Below are 25,765 nucleotides of genomic sequence, written 5' to 3' on the forward strand. Positions count from 1 at the left end.
TTGGTTTGTGCCTTTTATTCGGCTCGTCCTGATTGGCCTGGGAGCTCTGGTGAGGGTTTGGTGACCCCTCCTCAAGGGGGGGGTACTGTTGTGAATTCCGTTCTCGGGCTCCCTCCTGTGGTCATGAGTGGTACTGTGTGAGTTTGTTCTTGGGCTCCCTCTGGTGGCCTTTAGCGATATGGCTGGGCTCAGCTGCTTCATTTCCTTCTATGCTGGGCCTATTTAACTCACCTGGACCTTCATTTGTTGCCTGCTGTCGGTGTATTCAGTCCTGATTCTGAGCTCTCCTGAATATTCCTTGTGACCAGTCTCCTGCTGGAGAAGCTAAGTTTGCTTGTTCATTTTGCTCATTATTTCCTTGAAAACGTTTCTCAGTATATGATGAGTTCAGTCCAGCTTGCTTTTATGTGATTTTTTGCTTGCTGGTTAGTTCTGGGGTGCAGAGTGCGCCCCTCACATCGTGAGTCAGTGTGGGGGTTCTTGTATTCTCTGCGTGGTTTATTTTTGATAGTTTTTGTACTAACCGCACAGATTCCTATCTATTTTCTGTCTATCTAGTGTTAGCGGGCCTCATTTGCTAAACCTGTTTCATTTCTACGTTTGTATTTTCCCCTTAACTCACCGTTATTATTTGTGGGTGGCGGTCTATAACTTTGGGGTTATTTCTCTGAGGCAAGTGAGGTCTTTGCTTTCTCTCTAGGGGCAGTCAGTTTCTCAGGCTGTGAAGAGGCGTCTAGGTTTTTAGGAAACGCTCCACGGCTGCCTTTAGTGTGTTGGATAGGATCAGGATTGCGGTCAGTATAGCTTCCACATCCCCAGAACTTGTCCTAACATTCTGGTTATATGTATCAGGTCAGTTTTTAGATCCTACCACCGGATCATAACAGAAATGCCATTGTGGCAGCAGGACTCCTGGGGTGCCACATTTGTACCAGTCATTAAATGGGTCATATTAAAGGGCACAACAGTTATTGTACCCCCCTTACACACCCTTGACAGTCACAATACTCTGAGTTCCCCTATAATAATAATACCTCTTAAGTATCCACCAATGCACAGCTCCCCTATACACAAAATGGTGGGCCCATATACAGAGTATGATGTCCACACAGCTCCCTTACATACAGTATGAGAGGTCCACAGCTCCTCTATACACAATATAATTCCCTCACAGCTCTCTATATACACTATCATGCACCCACATCTTCCTTATATACAGTATAATGGGCCCACAGCTCTACTATATACAGTAGGGTACCCCACTACACATGTGAGACAATGATCGGCGTTGTTGTGAATGGCCGGTATGTGTCACAGAGGAGGAGGTCCTCTGTGCTGTAAGCTTAAAATGTTGCTCTGGGACCTGTAGTTCCACGAGCTTTGTTTAGCTTGTAAGGGGTGGGCTTACAGGGTTGGCTGGAGAGTTGGGTGGGTCTGAACAACCACCTACCTCCCATCAAGGGGTGTGTCTCATGCGATATAATGAGACTGTGGTGTGGTCACATGGTCTGTGTTGGAAAGTCCTGTGAGTGGACCAGATTCCTGAAGAGCACATGGTGAGGCCATGTACCTGGATGATCTGTGTAGGAAGGTCCTGCGAGTGGAGACTTCCTGAATAACACATGGTGAGACCATGTACCTGCAGAGCCTGTGATGGCTAACTGAATTGTGGAAGCTACTGACCTTCTGAGGGTCTGGAACTGTTAGGTTTGACCTGTTGAGCAAGTCTTCGTCCGGGACAGTGATCCTAGTAATGCAGATTCCCTGGAAGCCAGGACTGACAAGGAGTCAGTCAGACAATGGGGTTGCAAGAAGGCGGAGAGGTGTATTTGCTACAAAAACAGACTGGCGTATTTTTATGTTTCGTGGATGTAACGGTACGGACTGTACTCTATCCAGTTTATGCTGCATTTAAATAAACGGGATAATAATAATAATTTTTATTTATATAGCGCCAACATATTCAGCAGCGCTTTACAAATTATAGAGGGGACTTGTACAGACAATAGACATTACAGCATAACAGAAATCACAGTTCAAAATAGATACCAGGAGGAATGATGGCCCTGCTCACAAGCTTACAAACTATGAGGAAAAGGGGAGACACGAGAGGTGGATGGTAACAATTGCTTTAGTTATTTGGACCAGCCATAGTGTAAGGCTTGGGTGTTCATGTAAAGCTGCATGAACCAGTTAATTGCCTAAGTATGTAGCAGTACAGATACAGAGGCTATTAACTGCATAAAGTGTATGAGAACATGATGTGAGGAACCTGATTATGTGTTTTTTTGTTGTTGTTTTTTTTTAATAGGCCACACAGGGATAGTTAGGTTAATGCATTGAGGCGGTAGGCTAGTCTGAACAAATGAGTTTTTAGGGCACGCTTAAAACTGTGGGGATTGGGGATTAATCGTATTAACCTAGGTAGTGCATTCCAAAGAATCGGCGCAGCACGTGTAAAGTCTTGGGATGGTATGATTAAGCGAGAAACCATTCCTGTGTGCATTAATCCCATTGCCAAGCGAGTGTCCCCCCAAACACTCAGGGAGCGCTATCTCACACACAGTGTAATGACCACCACAGAAGTCCTCACATTGTATAATATCCCAACACTGTATAATGACTCCACACTGTATAACGGTCTCCACAGTAGTCCACACACTTTATGATGGCATCCACAGTAGCCATCAAACTGTATAATGACAACCACATTAGCTTGCACACTGTACAGTGGTCCACACAGTAGTCCCCACACTGTATGATTGACACATTATAGGCACCGAACTGTATAATAACCTCCAAAGTAGCTCTCATGCTGGATAACTTTATGAGGATCCTCCCAAGATATCAGTATAATGTAAGCAGGGCCCAGCCACAATATGAGAGCCCTTCACACTGTATGAGCATTCCCACACTTTATGATGGCCCCACATTAACCCCACACTGTATAATGACGTTAGCTCTGACACTGTATAATTGCCCTTGCATTAGTTCTCAAACTTTATAATGACACCCACAGTAGCCCAAAAACTGTGTAATGACCCCACATTAGGTCCTATACTGTATAATGGCCCCACATTAGCTCCTATGCTGTATAATAGCCCCTGCTTTAGTCCTCAAACTGTATAATGGCCCCCACATTAACCCCCAAACTGTATAATGGCCCCCACACTAGCTGTTATGCTGTATAATGGCCCCTGCATTAGTCCTTAAACTCTATAATGACCCCCACATTAGTTCTAAACTGTATAACGACCCCCATATTTGCTCCTATTCTGTATAATGGCCCCAATGCTCTATAATGGCCTCCACATTAGCTCTTCTGCTGTATAATGGCTCCCACATTGGTTCTAAACTGTATAATGACCCCCACATTATTTGCTCCTATTCTGTATAATGGCTCCCACATTATACTCTAAACTTTATAATTGCATCTAAACTTTATGAGGGCTCTCAACACTAGTTGCTACAATGTAGACCACAGGCTTTCTGCGACCTGCAATCGACAGAACGGAGAGCAGTATTGCAGGGAGACCATGCCTCTTTGCTCTGCCATAAGACATAACTATACCAACTTGCGCAGTTAACCCCTTTCCGACTTGGTCTGTAATAACACATCCCTGCGGCTAGGTACTTATGGATGCGAAACGGATTATTACATCCCGGCAATCGTGAGCGCACACAGGTTGTGCGTGAGACCGCTACCGGGTGTCAGCTGAAACCCGCACTAAGTGCCAGAAGCACTTTAACTCCCTAAATACTGCCATCGAACTTGATGGCAGCATTGCGGGAGCATGATGAGGGAAGACAGCCTCTCTGCCCTTGGATCGGAGACCTCGCAACTAGGGTTGAGCGACTTTTGCTTTTTTAGGATCGAGTCGGGTTTCGTGAAACCCGACTGTCTCGAAAGTCGGATCGTGTGAAATCGGCCGATTATTGTGAAAAGTCGGGGGGCCGACCGAAACACGAAACCCAATGCAATTTAATTTTTTTTTTCTTTTTTCTCTCTCTCTCTCTCTCTCTCTCTCTCTCTCTCCCCTCCGTCCCTGCAAAATTTGTGTTTCACTGTGGGAATCGCTATATCCCAAACGTTAAGATGGCGGTTTTACCCCTTGTGACGCCACACAAAGCGAGCCGGAACCCATGTCATCACGCTGCACACACTCCTTCATTGGCTGAAAAAATGGCGGGGAAAGCGTCATACGAAACGCTACTTTGGCGCAAAGATCGCCGACCGTGTGGCCGATCCCACGCTGGGGTCGGGTCGGGTTTCACGAAACCCGACTTTGCCAAAAGTCGGTGACTTTTGAAAATGACCGATCCGTTTCGCTCAACCCTACTCGCAACGTCATCGCGAGGTCTCGATTTTTCCTACGTTGACCTGATATCATCATGATGATAAAAATAATTGTTTTTCTATAAAATAGTTTTTATTGTGTAAAAGTGCCAAAACACAAGAAACAATATAAATGAGACATTGCTGTAATCGTACTGATCCAAAGAATAAAACTGCCTTATCAATTTTACCACATGTGGAATGATATAAATCCCCTCCAAAAAAATTCCTGAATTGCTGGTTTTTGTTCATTCTGCCTCCCAATATTAGGAATAGAAAGAAATCAAAAAATGTCACGTGTCTGAAAATGGCACCAATAAAAACGTCAACTCGTCTGACAGAAAGCAAGCCCACGCATGACTCTGGGGGCCAAAATATGGAAATATTATAGCTCTCAAAATTTGATGATGCAAAAAACTAGTTTTTGCAATAAAAAGCGTCTTTTTGTGTGTGACAGCTGCCAAACATAAAAACAAAATAAATCTGCTATTACAGTAATCACACCAACCCAAAGAATAAAGTCATTTAATCACTGATACTGCACGAGGAGCGGAGTACAAAATAATTAAAACCAATTCTTCACCTGCTGTTGATTCTTTCTTTCTGCCTCGCCAAGATTGCTTTAAGGCTCGGTGCACATTTATCCTGCGCTCTGCTTGGAGCGCTTACATCAAGGTTCCTGTGTAAATCTCTGAAATACGTGATTCAGGCAGAACCCTCGATGGAAAATTCCTTATTATAAAGCAGATGGAGGCACTGTGGACACCATCTGACCTGTGATCCGGCGGTGTCTGTCTTTTTAGGATTGCATAAAAGTGCTGTCGGCTACAGTTTTGTGCACTTCTGAAAAGATAGACAACACTGAACAGAGGCCAGACATTTAGCATCCACATGTTTGCCATTTCTGAAGCGATGAGGGCCACCTAACTTATGGGTGCATGTCTCCAGAAGCACGGGTTGGAGACAACATACTGGTGACTGCAACAGCAGTTTGTAATTTTCACTCGGCGACATTCATTGCTGCTTGTTTATGGAAAATATCCATGGAGTCATGTATGGATAGGTAGTACTGTACAGCCACCTATGGGAAATTGCCACATTTAGTAGAAATTGTGGGACAAATTATGGTACCATTTTACCCACTTTTTGTGTGAAAATGTAAAATCTGGAGCTTAAACTAAATTTTGGTGTTAAAAACGAGGTTATTTTTTCTTCACTGCCCAATGGTATAAAATTCTGTGACACACCCATGGTGTCATTAAGATCATGGCACCCCTATATGAATTAATTGGAGAGTGTAATTTGTAAAATAAATTCACATATAGGGTATTTCTGTTGTCCTGGCACCTTTTGAGCTTTACAGTGTGCCTCAAGAATAGCATTACCCCCACATATGAGGTATTGGCGTACTCAGGAGAAATTGTACAACAAATTCTATGGTGCCATTTCTCCTGTTACCCTTATGAAAATGAAAAACTTTGGGCCAAAATAACATTTTTGTTCGGAAAATGTGATTTGATTTTCTTGGCTCAACATAATGTTGAGCCATGAAAATCAAATCACATTTTCCAAAAAAAAATGTTATTTTGGCCCAAACTTAGGAGTTCAAGGTGCTCACTATGCACATAAATACATTAATTGAGGGGGTCTAGTTTCCAAAATGGTGTCACTTGAGGGGGATTTTCACTGTTTAGACACAACAGACGCTCTCCAAACGCGACATGGCGTCTGACAATTGTATGAGCAAATTTTGCATTCAAAAAGTCAAATTACGCTCCTTCACTTCCAAGCACTGCCATGCACACAAACAGTGGTTTTCTCCCTCATATGGGGTATCACCATGCTCAGACGAAATTACACATCAAATTTTGGGGTCCATTTTTTCCTGTTACCTTTGTCAAAATACAAACATTTGGATCTGAAGTCAATTTTTTGTGAAAAAAAGTTGAATAATCATTTTTTTCCCATTCCAAAAATTCCTGTGAAGCACTTACAGGGTTAAAAAACTTCTTGAATGGGGTTTTGAGCACCATCAGGGGTGCAGTTTTTAGAAAGGTTTTTGGATATTTTCAGTCATATAGACCCCTCAAAATGACTTCAAATATTATGTGGTCCCTAAAAAATGGTTTTGAAAATTTTGTTGGAAAAATGAAAAATCGCTGGTCAAATTTTAACCCTTATAATGTCCGAACAAAAAAAAAATTGGTTCCATAACTGTGTTGCTGTAAAGTAGACATATAGGAAATGTTACTTAATAACTATTTGGTGTGACATATCTCTGTGATTTAATGGCATGAAAATTCAATTGTGAAAATTGCTAAATTTTCACCAAATTTCCATGTTTTTTCACAAATAAACGCAAGTCATATCAAATAAATGTTATCACTGTTATGAAGTACAATATGTCATGAAAAAATATTTTCAGAATCATCAGGATCCGTTGAAGCATTCCAGAGTTATTACCTCATAAAGTGACAGTGGACAGTATTGAAAAAATTGGACTGATCATTAACGTGCAAACCACCTTCGGGGGTTAAGGAGTTAAGAGTGACGGTAGCTCTAGGTGGGCATCTCTAAGGGAGGGACCAAAGGTAACTGCACCCTCTACTTTCCCCCAAGTAGCTACGCTACTTGTGATGATAATCAAACCATAAATGTCTTGGATCGGTTTGTTTATTCACATCATAATAACCCAACGCCTCCTCCATGGACAGGCCCTAGGACGTCAAATCACAAGTACACATTGTCTTGGCTTCATCACTACTGTTTCTTCTAAGTATTTAGCAATACATAGATCAAATCTCCAGCAGTAAATGTTCCAAGAATTAAATTGTGTTAGTTCTGCATTACAGCTGAACATTTTGCCAAAGTGGGTACATGAAACCTTGGATAGATGAGAATCAAGAAACTGCATTTCCACAAAGGCTAATCATGCTCACCCCACTACTACAAGCACTCACTGGATCCCGGCTCAGCTGGTAGCCTTAGTTCTCTGAATATTACATGCAGCATACGTATGCCTTGATTCATTAAGCCTTGCTTTTCTTACGCCAGTCTAAATGATGGGAGTGTAGAAATAAGATCCGCTAAATTCATTAAAAGTAGTGTTGAGCATTCTGATACCGCAAGTATCGGGTATCGGCCGATACTTGCGGGTATCGGAATTCTGATACCGAGATCCGATACTTTTGTGGTATCGGGTATCGGTATCGAAACAACATTAATGTGTAAAAGAAAGAATTAAAATAAAAAATATTGCTATACTCACCTCTCCGACGCAGCCTGGACCTCACCGAGGGAACCGGCAGCGTTCTTTGCTTAAAATGCGCGCGTTTACTTCCTTCCATGACGTCACGACTTGTGATTGGTCGCATGCCGCCCATGTGGCCGCGACGCGACCAATCACAGCAAGCCGTGACGTAATTTTCAGGTCCTGAATGCCTAATTCTAGGCATTCAGGATTTTAAAATTACGTTCCGGCTTGTGATTGGTCGCGTCGCGGTCACATGGGCGACGCGACCAATCACAAGCCGTGACGTCACGGGAGGCAGGAAACGCGCGCATTTTAAAATTACGTCACGGCTTGTGATTGGTTGCGTGCCGCCCATGTGACCGCGACGCGACCAATCACAGCAAGCCGTGACGTAATTTTAAGGTCCTGAATGCAGAATTAGGCATTCAGGACCTGAAATTACGTCACGGCTTGCTGTGATTGGTCGTGTCGCAGTCACATGGGCGGCACGCAACCAATCACAAGCCGTGACGTAATTTTAAAATGCGCGCGTTTCCTGCCTCCCGTGACGTCACGGTTTGTGATTGGTCGCGTCGCCCATGTGACCGTGACGCGACCAATCACAAGCCGGAACGTAATTTTAAAATCCTGAATGCCTAGAATTAGGCATTCAGGACCTGAAAATTACGTCACGGCTTGCTGTGATTGGTCGCGTCGCGGCCACATGGGTGGCACGCGACCAATCACAAGCCGTGACGTCACGGAAGGAAGTAAACGCGCGCATTTTAAGCAAAGAAGGCTCCCGGTTCCCTCGGTGAGGTCCAGGCTGCGTCGGAGAGGTGAGTATAGCAATATTTTTTATTTTAATTCTTTCTTTTACACATTAAAATGGATCCCAGGGCCTGAAGGAGAGTTTCCTCTCCTTTAGACCCTGGGAACCATCAGGGATACCGTCCGATACTTGAGTCCCATTGACTTGTATTGGTATCGGGTATCGGTATCGGATTAGATCCGATACTTTGCCGGTATCGGCCGATACTTTCCGATACCGATACTTTCAAGTATCGGACGGTATCGCTCAACACTAATTAAAAGGCCTTCGCTAGTTATGAGCGAATATATTCGTTACTCGAGATTTCTCAAGCACACTCGGGGGTCCTCCGAGTATTTTTAAGTGCTCGGAGATTTAGTTTTTCTTAGCGCAGCAGAATGATTTATATCTGTTAGCCAGCATAAGTACATGTGGGGGTTGCCTGGTTGCTAGGGAATCCCCACATGTACTAATTCTGGCTAACAGATGTAAATCATTCAGCTGCAGCAAGAAAAACTAAATCTTACTCGGAGGACCCTCGAGCGTGCCCAAGAAATCTCGAGTAACGAGTATATTCGCTCATCACTAGCCTTCGCTATTATAGAATAAAATACCATATATACTCGAGTATAAGCCTACCCAAGTATAAGCCGACCCCCCTAATTTTGCCACAAAAAACTGGGAAAGCTTATTGACTCGAGTATAAGCCTAGGGTGGAAAATGCAGCAGCTACCGGTGAATTTCAAAAATAAAAATAGATGCTCTATACCGTTCATTATTGCCCCATAAGATGCTCCATATAAAGCTGTGCCACATGTAATGCTCCATACATTTCATTATGGCCCCATAGGTGCTCCATATAAAACTGTGCCACATATAATGCTCCATACATTTCATTATTGCCCCATAGATGCTCCACATAAAACTGTGCCACATATAATGCTCCATACTGTTCATCATTGCCCCATAAGATGCTCCATATAAAGCTGTGCCATATATAATGCTCTGCACCATTCATTATAGCCCCATAGATGCTCCATATAAAGCTGTGCCAGATATAATGCTCCATACCGTTGATTATTGCCCCATAGATGATCCATATAAAGCTGTGCCATATAGAATGCTCTGCACCGTTCATTATGGCCCCATAGATGCTCCATATAAAACTGTGCCATATAGAATGCTCTGCACCGTTCATTATGGCCTCATGGATGCTCCTTATAAAGCTGTGCCATATAGTATGCTCTGCACCGTTCATTATTGCCCCATAGATGCTCCATATAAAGCTGTGCAATATATAATGCTGCTGCTGCTGCAATAAAAAAAAATGACATACTCACCTCTCTTGCTGCCCACAGCTCCTCAGTGTCCCGTCTCGGCGTCTCTCTGCACTCACTGTTCAGGCAGAGGGCGGCACGCAGATTAGTACATCATCGCGCCCTCTGACCTGAACAGTCAGAGCAAGAGGACGGGAAGACGGAGCGGCGCTCGGCGGGTGGAACGTGGACAGGTAAATATGTAATACTCACCTGCTCCCAGCGTCCCTGGCTCCTCATCCCAGACAGATGGTCTCCGGGTGCCGCAGCTTCTTCCTCTGTCAGCGGTCACCGTTGCCGCTCATTAGAGGAATGAATATGTGGCTCCACCCCTATGGGAGTGGAGTCCATATTCATAACTTTAATGAGCGGTCCCACGTGACCGCTGAACAGGTGAAGAAGGTGAAGAGCTGCGGCACCCGAAGACCATGGGACAGGCAGGGGGAGCGCCAGGAGCCCCGGAAGCAGGTGAGTATATGACAGTCCTCTCACCCGCCGACCCTGCCGCCGACCCTGCCGCCAACAGTGACTCGAGTATAAGCTGAGAGGGGCACTTTCAGCCCAAAAATTTGGGCTGAAAAGCTCGGCTTATACTCGGGTATATACGGTAACAATTTACATTTTACTCAAAAATATACCTATAAAGAGAAAAATCAGAGAAACTGAACATTTTGCAGTGGTCTCTTAATTTTTGCCAGAGCTGTATATATATTATTATTATTATTATTAATATTAATTGTTATAGCGCCATACATAATATAACAAGTACAATAATCTTAAACAATACAAGTCATAACTGGTACAGGAGGAGAGGGGACCCTGCCCGCGAAGGCTCACAATCTATATATACAGTGCCTTGTGAAAGTATTCGGCCCCCTGGAACTTTTCAACCTTTTCCCACATACACTTCCTGGTAGAAGTTATGTCGCTTATCCATGTTATGTAAATAAAAGCTTATAACCTGATATTAAAATTCATCCATTGGTTGATAAATTATTCTTTCTGTGGGAGACAAAACTTTTGTCTTGCCAAAATCTGACCATACTGTGTCCATTAACTGATCAATATTTCTGCATTGATGCCAATTTATTTTCTTAACCTAAACCACATTTTGGAGGGTTTCAGCTTTCAAAAGAATAATTTATACAACCAATGGATGAATTTAACGTCCGGTTGTAAGCTTTTATTTACATAACATGGATAAGCGACATAACTTCTGTCAGGGAATGTATCATTTGGTGAAGAATCAATAACAAGTGGAACACAATTGTGAAGTTGAGCAAAATTTATTGGTTATTTTTAGGGTTGAGCGACTTTCATTTTTTTAAGATCGAGTAGGGTTTTGGGAAACCCGATTTTGTCCAGAGTCGAGTCGAGTGCAGTCGGCCGATTATCGCTAAAAGTCGGGGATCGACCGAAACACGAAACCCAATGCAAGTCAATGGGGAAGCATAGTCGGCAGTGAGTGGAGGCCAGGAAAACACCTACAGTGCCCATTTTAATGCCAAAAACATCCATTCTTGTTTCTGAAGCTTGCCAATCTTAATTAACTGTATAATAATAGTTGGGCATAGGGAATTGGGGGAAAGTTGTGGGGGGAGTAGGGCTGGCTCAAGTTTTTCGTGGGCCCAGGAAATGCGGACTACGTCACGGCGGTGTTGCAGGGAAAGGTAAGTATTTAAAAGTTGCAAGTGCTGTGATCCTGAGCAAGCAGGGGGGGGCCCACTCGTTCGCATTGCCACTGGCACAGGGCCCCTAAAAGTACGGCGGTGTGTTTGCATGGCGGGGGCGCCTCCCACCAGCAGCGACACTTTTGCGTACTCTGAGGGGCCCTGTGCCAGTGACGTCGCCAACGAGTATGCCCCCCCACCTGATGAAGGAACCTGCACTTTCATCTGCACCTTCCTCTTTGTCCCTGTGTAAGGTGGTATAACATGCGGGAAGGGGAACCTTACTTTCAGCAGGGACAGATTCTGGCTGTGTAGAGTACAAGGGGAATGTAGTGGTCTAGGTCAATGTACCAGCAGACTCATTTAGCAGTGGCTGGGCAATGGGCAGGATGAGGAGGAAACAGATATAGGGCCAAAGAATAAAGTAGGCTACATGCAGTTCAAAATTGGTAACAGGACTAAACAGGCGGCATTGCTTTGTTCAGTGGAGTAGCAAACCCAAGAGCAGCATACACTGTTTCAAGGGCCTAACCACACTAGTAGGCCAAATGCAGTTTAATATCTGATAGTATAGGGCGAAAGCCAGAATGTGGAAGCTCAGCTTTGTTCAGTTGAGGACAACACCAGGGAGGGGCAGACACCTTTAGTAGGCCGGAAAAGCCTATTGCATTTTTTAAAATGGTAATTTGGAGCAGAAGGTTGAAGCTCAGCTTTATTTAGTTGAGGGCAACACCAGGGAGGGGCAGAAGCCGTTAGTAGGCCCTAACCACCATTTTTTTTTTTTAAAACCACTTAATGAGAGCCGGAAGGTTGAAGCTCAGCTTTATTTAGTTGAGGACAACACCAGGGAGGGGCAGAAGCCGTTAGTAGGCCCTAACCACCATTTTTTTTTTAAAAACCACTTAATGAGAGCCGGAAGGTTGAAGCTCAGCTTTATTTAGTTGAGGACAACACCAGGCAGGGGCACACAGACAGACACCTTTAGTAGGCCGGAAAAGCCTATTGCATTTTTTAAAATGGTAATTTGGAGCAGAAGGTTGAAGCTCAGCTTTATTTAGTTGAGGACAACACCAGGCAGGGGCAGAAGCCGTTAGTAGGCCCTAACCACCATTTTTTTTTTTAAAACCACTTAATGAGAGCCGGAAGGTTGAAGCTCAGCTTTATTTAGTTGAGGGCAACACCAGGCAGGGGCACACAGACAGACACCTTTAGTAGGCCGGAAAAGCCTATTGCATTTTTCAAAATGGTAATTTGGAGCAGAAGGTTGAAGCTCAGCTTTATTTAGTTGAGGGCAACACCAGGGAGGGGCAGAAGCCGTTAGTAGGCCCTAACCACCATTTTTTTTTTTAAAACCACTTAATGAGAGCCGGAAGGTTGAAGCTCAGCTTTATTTAGTTGAGGACAACACCAGGGAGGGGCAGAAGCCGTTAGTAGGCCCTAACCACCATTTTTTTTTTTTTTAAACCACTTAATGAGAGCCGGAAGGTTGAAGCTCAGCTTTATTTAGTTGAGGACAACACCAGGGAGGGGCAGAAGCCGTTAGTAGGCCCTAACCACCATTTTTTTTTTTTAAAACCACTTAATGAGAGCCGGAAGGTTGAAGCTCAGCTTTATTTAGTTGAGGACAACACCAGGCAGGGGCACACAGACAGACACCTTTAGTAGGCCGGAAAAGCCTATTGCATTTTTCAAAATGGTAATTTGGAGCAGAAGGTTGAAGCTCAGCTTTATTTAGTTGAGGGCAACACCAGGCAGGGGCACACAGACAGACACCTTTAGTAGGCCGGAAAAGCCTATTGCATTTTTCAAAATGGTAATTTGGAGCAGAAGGTTGAAGCTCAGCTTTATTTAGTTGAGGGCAACACCAGGCAGGGGCACACAGACAGACACCTTTAGTAGGCCGGAAAAGCCTATTGCATTTTTCAAAATGGTAATTTGGAGCAGAAGGTTGAAGCTCAGCTTTATTTAGTTGAGGGCAACACCAGGCAGGGGCACACAGACAGACACCTTTAGTAGGCCGGAAAAGCCTATTGCATTTTTCAAAATGGTAATTTGGAGCAGAAGGTTGAAGCTCAGCTTTATTTAGTTGAGGGCAACACCAGGCAGGGGCACACAGACAGACACCTTTAGTAGGCCGAAAAAGCCTATTGCATTTTTCAAAATGGTAATTTGGAGCAGAAGGTTGAAGCTCAGCTTTATTTAGTTGAGGGCAACACCAGGGAGGGGCAGAAGCCGTTAGTAGGCCCTAACCACCATTTTTTTTTTTTAAAACCACTTAATGAGAGCCGGAAGGTAGAAGCTCAGCTTTATTTAGTTGAGGACAACACCAGGCAGGGGCACACAGACAGACACCTTTAGTAGGCCGGAAAAGCCTATTGCATTTTTCAAAATGGTAATTTGGAGCAGAAGGTTGAAGCTCAGCTTTATTTAGTTGAGGGCAACACCAGGGAGGGGCAGAAGCCGTTAGTAGGCCCTAACCAAAGTTGAAGGCCAAATGCAGTTTAATTTCTGATACTATAGGCCGAAAGCCAGAAGGTGGAAGCTCCGATTTAGACAGTGGAGGACAATTTGAATTAGGGACTGCAGACAGACTTAGTAGGCTGTCCCCTGTGGACCATGCATCCACCACATTAACCCATTGCGCCGTAATGGACACGTAATCTTCCGTGGCCATGCCTACAGGTCCATGCGTCTGTTGTCAGGTGCACCTTTGTACTCACAGATTGCCAGAGTGCATGGAAAATGCGGTCTTCTACATGCTGGTGGAGGGTTGGGATGGCTTTTCTCGCAAAAGAAGTGTCGACTGGTTAGCTTGTAGCGTGGTACAGCGTAGTCCATCATGGCCTTATTAATAGTAAATAAAATATATAACTAGGCTCTATGAACTTTTAAATAGGTTCCAGGGGTACACGGGCAGCATTGGTGTGGTCAGTGGAGGAGTATTGCAAGTAGGGGCTGCAGACAGGCTATCAAAGGCCGTAAATAACAAACAGTAGGCAGTCATGGCAGTTTTACATCGGTTACATGGATACACAGGCAGGCACTCCAGGCAGCATTGTGGTCAGTGGAGGAGTATTGCAAGTAGGGGCCGCAGACAGGCTATCAAAGGCCTAAAATAACAAACAATAGGCTCATTGCAGTTTTACAGCGGTTACATGGATAGACGGGCAGGCAGCTTGGTGGTCAGTGGAGGAGTATTTAAAGTAGGGACCGCAGACAGGCTTCAAAGGCCTAACATAAGAAAATGGGCTGGCTGTAGGCACTTTATAATTGGTTCCAGGGGTACACGGGCAGCAGTGGTCTGGTCAGTGGAGGAGTATTTAAAGTAGGGACCGCAGACAGGCTATCAAAGGCCTAAAATAACAAACAATAGGCTTATGGCAGTTTCACAGCGGTTACATGGATACACGGGCAGGCAGCTTGGTGGTGAGTGGAGGAGTATTTAAAGTAGGGACCGCAGACAGGCTATCAAAGGCCTAACATAACAAACAATAGGCTCATGGCAGTTTTACAGCGGTTACATGGATACACGGGCAGGCAGCTTGGTGGTCAGTGGAGGAGTATTTAAAGTAGGGACCGCAGACAGGCTTCAAAGGCCTAACATAGGAAAATGGGCTGGCTGTAGGCACTTAATAATTGGTTCCAGGGGTACACGGGCAGCAGTGGTCTGGTCAGTGGAGGACTAGTGGAAGGAGGGACCGCAGACAGGCTTCAAAGGCCTAAAATAACAAACAATAGGCTCATGGCAGTTTTACAGCGGTTACATGGATAGACGGGCAGGCAGCTTGGTGGTCAGTGGAGGAGTATTTAAAGTAGGGACCGCAGACAGGCTTCAAAGGCCTAACATAAGAAAATGGGCTGGCTGTAGGCACTTTATAATTGGTTCCAGGGGTACACGGGCAGCAGTGGTCTGGTCAGTGGAGGAGTATTTAAAGTAGGGACCGCAGACAGGCTATCAAAGGCCTAAAATAACAAACAATAGGCTTATGGCAGTTTCACAGCGGTTACATGGATACACGGGCAGGCAGCTTGGTGGTGAGTGGAGGAGTATTTAAAGTAGGGACCGCAGACAGGCTATCAAAGGCCTAACATAACAAACAATAGGCTCATGGCAGTTTTACAGCAGTTACATGGATACACGGGCAGGCAGCTTGGTGGTCAGTGGAGGAGTATTTAAAGTAGGGACCGCAGACAGGCTTCAAAGGCCTAACATAAGAAAATGGGCTGGCTGTAGGCACTTAATAATTGGTTCCAGGGGTACACGGGCAGCAGTGGTCTGGTCAGTGGAGGACTAGTGGAAGGAGGGACCGCAGACAGTCTTCAAAGGCCTAAAATAACAAACAATAGGCTCATGGCAGTTTTACAGCGGTTACAGGGATACACGGGCAGGCAGCTTGGTGGTGAGTGGAGGAGTATTTAAAGTAGGGACCGCAGACAGGCTATCAAAGGCCTAACATAACAAACAATAGGCTCATGGCAGTTTTACAGCGGTTACATGGATACACGGGCAGGCAACTTGGTGGTGGTGAGTGGAGGAGTATTTAAAGTAGGGACCGCAGACAGGCTATCAAAGGCCTAAAATAACAAACAATAGGCTCATGGCAGTTTTACAGCGGTTACATGGATACACGGGCAGGCAGCTTGGTGGTCAGTGGAGGAGTATTTAAAGTAGGGACCGCAGACAGGCTATCAAAGGCCTAACATAACAAACAATAGGCTCATGGCAGTTTTACAGCGGTTACATGGATACACGGGCAGGCAGCTTGGTGGTCAGTGGAGGAGTATTTAAAGTAGGGACCGCAGACAGGCTTCAAAGGCCTAACATAAGAAAATGGGCTGGCTGTAGGCACTTTATAATTGGTTCCAGGGGTACACGGGCAGCAGTGGTCTGGTCAGTGGAGGAGTATTTAAAGTAGGGACCGCAGACAGGCTATCAAAGGCCTAAAATAACAAACAATAGGCTTATGGCAGTTTTACAGCGGTTACATGGATACACGGGCAGGCAGCTTGGTGGTCAGTGGAGGAGTATTTAAAGTAGGGACCGCAGACAGGCTATCAAAGGCCTAACATAACAAACAATAGGCTCATGGCAGTTTTACAGCGGTTACATGGATACACGGGCAGGCAGCTTGGTGGTGGTGAGTGGAGGAATATTTAAAGTAGGGACCGCAGACAGGCTATCAAAGGCCTAAAATAACAAACAATAGGCTTATGGCAGTTTTACAGCGGTTACATGGATACACGGGCAGGCAGCTTGGTGGTGAGTGGAGGAGTATTTAAAGTAGGGACCGCAGACAGGCTATCAAAGGCCTAAAATAACAAACAATAGGCTCATGGCAGCTTTACAGCGGTTACATGGATACACAGGCAGCTTGGTGGTGAGTGGAGGAGTAGTGCAAGGAGTGTCTGTCCCAGTACTCCCAAAATATAAATAGATGTTAATGTCTCGCAAAACAACCACAACAAAAAAAAAGGTGGCATACTTAGGTACAGGGGTGGGCTCATCTACTGAGTTTCTGACATAGTAATTTGGCAGTAACTATTTAATGGTGCCAATATAGGACACAGACACAGACTACTTTAAGTTGCATCATAGATGTCTACAAATTTGTATTGTCAGTGCCAGACATTGAATGATGTCAGCGAATAGACTAAAGATTGGTGGAGCTGTGCGACATAATTTTGGACGTGGTAGAGCACATTTTGAGCTGGGGTAGGGGGGAACTCTCTTGAGGCCGGCGGGACCGCCCCAGGGCCCCTCATGTTACAACGGTGTGTCTGACGTTGGGTGCGCACCACCACCGCCAGAGACACTACATTGTACTATGAGGGACCCAGTAGCAATGCCGTCAACCAAAAGCGAGCACACCCACCTCTTCAGACAAACAGCAGTCTCACGGGTGCTTGCGCCAAGTCGCGATACCACGGCCCCGTGTGGGGAGTTTTGCCATTTAGGGAGGTGTAAACATGTCGTATGCTGTACAATCAGCTGCAGCAAATTAGACATTAGAAAAGTAATTCACAGGCAAGAGCTTTTCATAGGAAAGCTAGGTGTCGGCCGGGCAAGGTGGGGCAAAAGATTTCGAAATCCAGTTGTGGTTCATTTTAATGAATGTTAGATCGTCAACATTTTGGGTAGCCAGACGAGTCCTTTTTTCGGTTAATATTGAACCTGCAGCACTGAATACTCTTTCTGATAGGACACTTGCTGCCGGGCAAGCAAGCTCCTGCAATGCATATTCTGCCAATTCTGGCCAGGTGTCTAATTTGGAGGCCCAGTAATCAAATGGGAATGACGGTTGAGGGAGAACATCGATAAGGGATGAAAAATAGTTAGTAACCATACTGGACAAATGTTGTCTCCTGTCACTTTCAATTGATGCAGCAGTACCTGTCCTGTCTGCGGTCATAGCAAAATCACTCCACAACCTGGTCAGAAAACCCCTCTGTCCAACGCCACTTCTGATGTGTGCACCCCTAACACTCCTAGTCTGCTGCCCCCTGGAGCTCGTGTGAGAACGATCACGTGCGCTGTGTGCTGGGAATGCCTGAAGCAAACGGTCAACAAGAGTTGATTGTTTGGTTGCTAATATTAGTTCCAAGTTCTCATGTGGCATAATATTTTGCAATTTGCCTTTATAGCGTGGATCAAGGAGGCAGGCCAACCAGTAATCGTCATCGTTCATCATTTTCGTAATGCGTGTGTCCCTTTTTAGGATACGTAAGGCATAATCCGCCATGTGGGCCAAAGTTCCAGTTGTCAAATCTCCGGTTGTGATTGGTTGAGGGGCAGTTGCTGGCAAATCTACGTCACTTGTGTCCCTCAAAAAACCAGAACCCGGCCGTGACACGCAACCAATTTCCTGTGCCCCCGGGAAAGGTTCGGCATTAAAAATATACTCATCCCCATCATCCTCCTCGTCCTCCACCTCCTCTTCGCCCGCTACCTCGTCCTGTACACTGCCCTGACCAGACAATGGCTGACTGTCATCAAGGCTTTCCTCTTCCTCTGGTGCAGACGCCTGCTCCTTTATGTGCGTCAAACTTTGCATCAGCAGACGCATTAGGGGGATGCTCATGCTTATTACGGCGTTGTCTGCACTAACCAGCCGTGTGCATTCCTCAAAACACTGAAGGACTTGACACATGTCTTGTATCTTAGACCACTGCACACCTGACAACTCCATGTCTGCCATCCTACTGCCTGCCCGTGTATCCTCCCACAAATAAATAACAGCACGCCTCTGTTCGCACAGTCTCTGAAGCATGTGCAGTGTTGAGTTCCACCTTGTTGCAACGTCTATGATTAGGCGATGCTGGGGAAGGTTCAAAGACCGCTGATAGGTCTGCATACGGCTGGCGTGTACAGGCGAACGTCGGATATGTGAGCAAAGTGCACGCACTTTGAGGAGCAGGTCGGAGAACCCAGGATAAGTTTTCAATAAGCACTGCACCACCAGGTTTAAGGTGTGAGCCAGGCAAGGAATGTGTTTCAGTTGGGAAAGGGAGATGGCAGCCATGAAATTCCTTCCGTTATCACTCACTACCTTGCCTGCCTCAAGATCTACTGTGCCCAGCCACGACTGTGTTTCTTGTTGCAAGAACTCGGACAGAACTTCCGCGGTGTGTCTGTTGTCGCCCAAGCACTTCATAGCCAATACAGCCTGCTGACGCTTGGCAGTAGCTGGCCCATAATGGGACAACTGGTGTGCAACAGTGTCATCTGCCGATGGAGTGGTTGGCAGACTGCATTCTGTGGAAGAGCTGTAGCTTCTGCAGGAGGACGAGGAGGAGGAGGAGGAGGGGGTGCGAACGCCTACAGCCAACTGTTTCCTAGACCGTGGGCTAGGCACAACTGTCCCTAAATTGATGTCGCCTGTGGACCCTGCATCCACCACATTCACCCAGTGTGCCGTGATGGACACATAACGTCCCTGGCCATGCCTACTGGTCCATGCATCTGTAGTCAGGTGCACCTTTGTACTCACAGATTGCCTGAGTGCATGGACGATGCGCTGTTTAACATGCTGGTGCAGGGCTGGGATGGCTTTTCTGGAAAAAAAGTGTCGACTGGGTAGCTCGTATCGTGGTTCAGCGTACTCCATCAGGGCTTTGAAAGCTTCGCTTTCAACTAACCGGTAGGGCATCATCTCTAACGAGATTAGTCTAGCTATGTGGGCGTTAAAACCCTGTGTACGCGGATGCGAGGATAAGTACTTCCTTTTTCTAACCAGAGTCTCATGTAGGGTGAGCTGGACTGGAGAGCTGGAGATCGTGGAACTTTCGGGTGTGCCGGTGTACATGGCAGACTGAGAGACGGTTGGAGACGGTATTGTTTCCGCCGGTGCCCTAGATGCAATATTTCCTCCTACAAAACTGGTGATTCCCTGACCCTGACTGCTTTTGGCTGGCAAAGAAACCTGCACAGATACTGCCGGTGGTGCGGAAAATGGTGGCCTTACAGTGACGGAAGGGATGTTGCGTTGCTGACTAGCTTCATTGGCCGAGGGTGCTACAACCTTGAGGGACGTTTGGTAGTTAGTCCAGGCTTGAAAATGCATGGTGGTTAAGTGTCTATGCATGCAACTAGTATTTAGACTTTTCAGATTCTGACCTCTGCTTAAGCTAGTTGAACATTTTTGACAGATGACTTTGCGCTGATCAGTTGGATGTTGTTTAAAAAAATGCCAGACTGCACTCTTCCTAGACTCGGATCCCTTTTCAGGGATTGCAGACTGAGCTTTAACCGGATGGCAACGCTGTGCTCCAACAGGTTTTGGCTTTGACACGCGTTTTGGGCCAGATACGGGCCCGGCAGATGGAACCTGTTGCGATGTTGATGCCTGCTGCGGCCCCTCCTCCACCTCCGCTTCTGAACTACTGCCGCCTGCACCCTGTTCCCCCAATGGCTGCCAATCGGGGTCAATAACTGGGTCATCTATTACCTCCTCTTCGAGCTCGTGTGCAACTTCGTCTGTGTCACTGTGTCGGTCGGTGGTATAGCGTTCGTGGCGGGGCAACATAGTCTCATCAGGGTCTGATTGTGGATCTGTACCCTGAGAGGGCAATGTGGTGGTCTGAGTCAAAGGAGCAGCATAGTACTCTGGCTGTGGCTGTGCATCAGTGCACTCCATGTCAGAATATACTTGTAATGGGCATGGCCTGTTAAATGTTTCACTTTCTAAGCCAGGGACGGTATGTGTAAAGAGCTCCATGGAGTGACCCGTTGTGTCGCCTGCTGCATCCTTCTCTCTTGTTGTAGTTTTTGCTGAGGAGGACAAGGAAGCGACTTGTCCCTGACCGTGAACATCCACAAGCGACGCGCTGCTTTTACATTTACCAGTTTCGGAAGAGGAGGCAAAAGAGCTAGAGGCTGAGTCTGCAATGTAAGCCAAAACTTGCTGTTGCTGCTCCGCCTTTAAAAGCGGTTTTCCTACTCCCAGAAAAGAGAGCGTTCGAGGCCTTGTGTAGCCTGACGACGAAACTGGCTCCACAGCTCCAGACTTAGGTGGAATATTTTTATCCCCACGACCACCTGATGCTCCACTACCACTACCATCATTACCAGCTGACAATGAACGCCCACGACGACCTCTTGCACCAGACTTCCTCATTGTTTTAAAATCTTAACCAAAGTAACTTTATTTGTTGCTGTCAAACAACTTACACGGTGAGCTATAACTTCAGTATGATTTCAATATCCCTTAACAGGTTGGTGAGACCACAAGGAAAATCAGGCACAATGTTACACACTCTGTTTTCTGTGGCACAAAATCACAGAGATGACACACACGCAGGACTGTCACTCAAGCACTAATGTCAATATTAATCTCCCACCTAATTTATGTTTTTTTTTTTTTCAGGGAGACTTTAGAAACCAAATAATATTAAAAAAAAAAAAAAAAAAAAAGGCTTTCTATGGCCCACAATTAGAGAGAGAGAGGTGGCACACCCAGGAGTCAAGACTGGCACACAAGCTGAAAGGGCAATATTACTCTCCCACTGTTTTTTTATGTTTTTTTTTTTTTCAGGGAGACTTTAGAAACCAAATAATATTTTAAAAAAACCAAAAAAAAAATAGCCTTTCTATGGCCCACTGAATGAGAGAGAGAGGTGGCACACCCAGGAGTCAAGACTGGCACACAAGCTGAAAGGGCAATATTACTCTCCCACTGTTTTTTTATGTTTTTTTTTTTTCAGGGAGACTTTAGAAACCAAATAATATTAAAAAAACCAAAAAAAAAATAGCCTTTCTATGGCCCACTGAATGAGAGAGAGAGGTGGCACACCCAGGAGTCAAGACTGGCACACAAGCTGAAAGGGCAATATTACTCTCCCACTGTTTTTTTATGTATTTTTTGTTTTTTAAGGGAGACTTTAGAAACCCAATAATATTTAAAAAAAAAATAAATAGGATTTCTATGGCCCACTGAATGAGAGAGAGAGGTGGCACACCCAGGAGTCAAGACTGGCACACAAGCTGAAAGGGCAATATTACTCTCCCACTGTTTTTTGTATGTTTTTTTTTTTTTTTTCAGGGAGACTTTAGAAACCAAATAATATTAAAAAAACAAAAAAAAAATAGCCTTTCTATGGCCCACTGAATGAGAGAGAGAGGTGGCACACCCAGGAGTCAAGACTGGCACACAAGCTGAAAGGGCAATATTACTCTCCCACTGTTTTTTTATGTATTTTTTGTTTTTTAAGGGAGACTTTAGAAACCCAATAATATTTAAAAAAAAAAATAAATAGGCTTTCTATGGCCCACTGAATGAGAGGGAGAGAGGTGGCACACCCAGGAGTCAAGACTGGCACACAAGCTGAAAGGGCAATATTACTCTCCCACTGTTTTTTTAGGTTTTTTTTTTTTTTTTCAGGGAGACTTTAGAAACCAAATAATATTATAAAAAAAAAAAAAAAAATAGGCTTGCTATAGCCCACTGAATGAGAGATAGCACACACAGCAGTGGCACACAAGCCCTGACTGAGGCCAATATTTTTCTCCCACTGATTGATGTAGTGTTTTTGTGTTGAGGTAGAATTTAGAACACAAATCACGGAAAAAATAAATAGGCTTTCTATGGCCCACTGAATGAAAGGGAGAGAGGTGGCACACCCAGGAGTCAAGACTGGCACACAAGCTGAAAGGGCAATATTACTCTCCCACTGTTTTTTTATGTATTTTTTGTTTTTTAAGGGAGACTTTAGAAACCCAATAATATTAAAAAAAAAAATAAATAGGCTTTCTATGGCCCACTGAATGAGAGGGAGAGAGGTGGCACACCCAGGAGTCAAGACTGGCACACAAGCTGAAAGGGCAATATTACTCTCCCACTGTTTTTTTAGGTTTTTTTTTTTTTTCAGGGAGACTTTAGAAACCAAATAATATTATAAAAAAAAAAAAAAAAAATAGGCTTGCTATAGCCCACTGAATGAGAGATAGCACACACAGCAGTGGCACACAAGCCCTGACTGAGGCCAATATTTTTCTCCCACTGATTGATGTAGTGTTTTTGTGTTGAGGTAGAATTTAGAACACAAATCACGGAAAAAATAAATAGGCTTTCTATGGCCCACTGAATGAAAGGGAGAGAGGTGGCACACCCAGGAGTCAAGACTGGCACACAAGCTGAAAGGGCAATATTACTCTCCCACTGTTTTTTTATGTATTTTTTGTTTTTTAAGGGAGACTTTAGAAACCCAATAATATTTAAAAAAAAAAATAAATAGGCTTTCTATGGCCCACTGAATGAGAGGGAGAGAGGTGGCACACCCAGGAGTCAAGACTGGCACACAAGCTGAAAGGGCAATATTACTCTCCCACTGTTTTTTTAGGTTTTTTTTTTTTTTTCAGGGAGACTTTAGAAACCAAATAATATTAAAAAAAAAAAAAAAAAAATAGGCTTGCTATAGCCCACTGAATGAGAGATAGCACACACAGCAGTGGCACACAAGCCCTGACTGAGGCCAATATTTTTCTCCCACTGATTGATGTAGTGTTTTTGTGTTGAGGTAGATTTTAGAACACAAATCACGGAAAAAATAAATAGGCTTTCTATGGCCCACTCAGTGAGAGATGGCACACACAGGGATGGCACTGTAGCAGAAATGCCAATCTTAATCTCCCACAAAAAAAAACAAAAACAAAAAAAAAACTGTCCTACAATTACTATCTCCCTGCAGTAATGTAAGCCAGGTATGGCAGGCAGCAATAGGAGTGGACTGATGCACAAATTAAATAAAAAGTGTGGACAAACAAAAAAGATAGCTGTGCAGAAAGGAAGGAACAAGAGGATATGTGCTTTGAAAAAAGCAGTTGGTTTCCACAGTGGCGTACACACAGCAATACAGCTATCACGGAGCCTTCTAGGGCAGCCCAATGAGCTACAGCGCTGAGGGGAAAAAAAAAAAAAAATAGCTTCCACAGTCCCTGCACACCGAAGGTGGTGTTGGACAGTGGAAATCGCTGCAGCACAAGCGGTTTGGTGGTTAGTGGACCCTGCCTAACGCTCTCCCTGCTTCTGACGAAGCGGCAGCAACCTGTCCCTAAGCTCAGATCAGCAGCAGTAAGATGGCGGTCGGCGGGAACGCCCCTTTATAGCCCCTGTGACGCCGCAGACAGCAAGCCAATCACTGCAATGCCCTTCTCTAAGATGGTGGGGACCAGGATCTATGTCATCACGCTGCCCACACTCTGCGTTCACCTTCATTGGCTGAGAAATGGCGCTTTTCGCGTCATTGAAACGCGACTTTGGCGCGAAAGTCGCGTACCGCATGGCCGACAAGCACAGGGGTCGGATCGGGTTTCATGAGACGCCGACTTAGCCAAAAGTCGGCGACTTTTGAAAATGATCGACCCGTTTCGCTCAACCCTAGTTATTTTAAATTTTTGTGAAAATTCAAAAACTGAAAAGTTGGACATGCAATATTATTCAGCCCCTATACTTTCAGTGCAGCAAATTCACTCCAGAAGTTCATTGTGGATCTCTGAATGATCCAATGTTGTCCTAGATGCCTAATGATGATAAATATAATCCACCTGTGTGTAATCAAGTCTCCGTATAAATGCACCTGCTCTGTGATAGTCTCAGGATTCTGTTTGAAGCACAGAGAGCATCATGAAGATGAAGTGTAGCGCCCCCCCCACTGTCGCAGGGCCGAGAGGTACCCGGTACCGGGCCGCTAAGTCTCTGTTCTGGGGTTGTCACGGTGGCTAGACCCGGTCCGTGACCCTGCTGAGGGGCGCCCAATAATAGGTGTGCGTGATGGTGATGATGTTGTGGTGGTGCGATGCAGGTTGCAGTAAATAACGAGGACACCAGGTTGCAGTCTCTTTACCTCTTTACTGAAGGCTTCAGGATCCTCAATCCGGAATACGGTTAACCGGGCTGCGCAAGCCTGGCTGGTCCGATGGCACATCCAGAGCTCCCTTTGCAGGTGGAAATCTGTGCCTACCTTCTAGCGCTTGTGTGTTGTGGTCCTCCCCTGCTGTGCTTACGGGATAGTCCCCACAACTGTTGTGTCTGTTTCTCGTGTTCCCTCACAACTCGATTCTGATGTTCTTCCACGTCCCCCAGATCTTATGGTTAGGACGCACCCGTATGACGGGGAGGCTCAGAGCTCTTCCGGGACTCTAGCGTCGCCCCACTCCTGTTGTTACCCCTCCTGTGTCTTCCTAGGTCAATTGGGTGAGACAGCCCGCCTATAACTGACTGTCCTGCCGTAGGTTTGAAGTTTGGCCTGGAGCTCTATACTTCTTCGGTAGTGTTGAGCATTCCGATACCGCAAGTATCGGGTATCGGCCGATACTTGCGGGTATCGGAATTCCGATACCGAGATCCGATACTTTTGTGGTATCGGGTATCGGTATCGAAACAACATTAATGTGTAAAATAAAGAATTAAAATAAAAAATATTGCTATACTCACCTCTCCGACGCAGCCTGGACCTCACAGAGGGAACCGGCAGCGTTCTTTGCTTAAAATGCGCGCGTTTCCTTCCTTCCGTGACGTCATGGCTTCTGATTGGTCGCGTGCCGCCCATGTGGCTGCGACGCGACCAATCACAGCAAGCCGTGACGTAATTTTTAGGTCCTTCTAGGCATTCAGTATTTTAAAATTACGTTCCGGCTTTGTGATTGGTCGCGTCGCGGTCACATGGGTGACGTGACCAATCACAAGCCGTGACATCAAGGGAGGCAGGAAAGGCGCGCATTTTTAAAATTACATCACGGCTTGTGATTGGTTGCGTGCCGCCCATGTGACCGCGACGCGACCAATCACAGCAAGCCGTGACGTAATTTCAGGTCCTGAATGCCTATTTCTGCATTCAGGACCTGAAATTACGTCACGGCTTGCTGTGATTGGTCGCGTCGCGGTCACATGGGCGGCACGCAACCAA

Source organism: Ranitomeya variabilis, chromosome 2, assembly GCF_051348905.1.
Source record: "Ranitomeya variabilis isolate aRanVar5 chromosome 2, aRanVar5.hap1, whole genome shotgun sequence".
In the NCBI taxonomy this organism is placed as follows: domain Eukaryota; kingdom Metazoa; phylum Chordata; class Amphibia; order Anura; family Dendrobatidae; genus Ranitomeya; species Ranitomeya variabilis.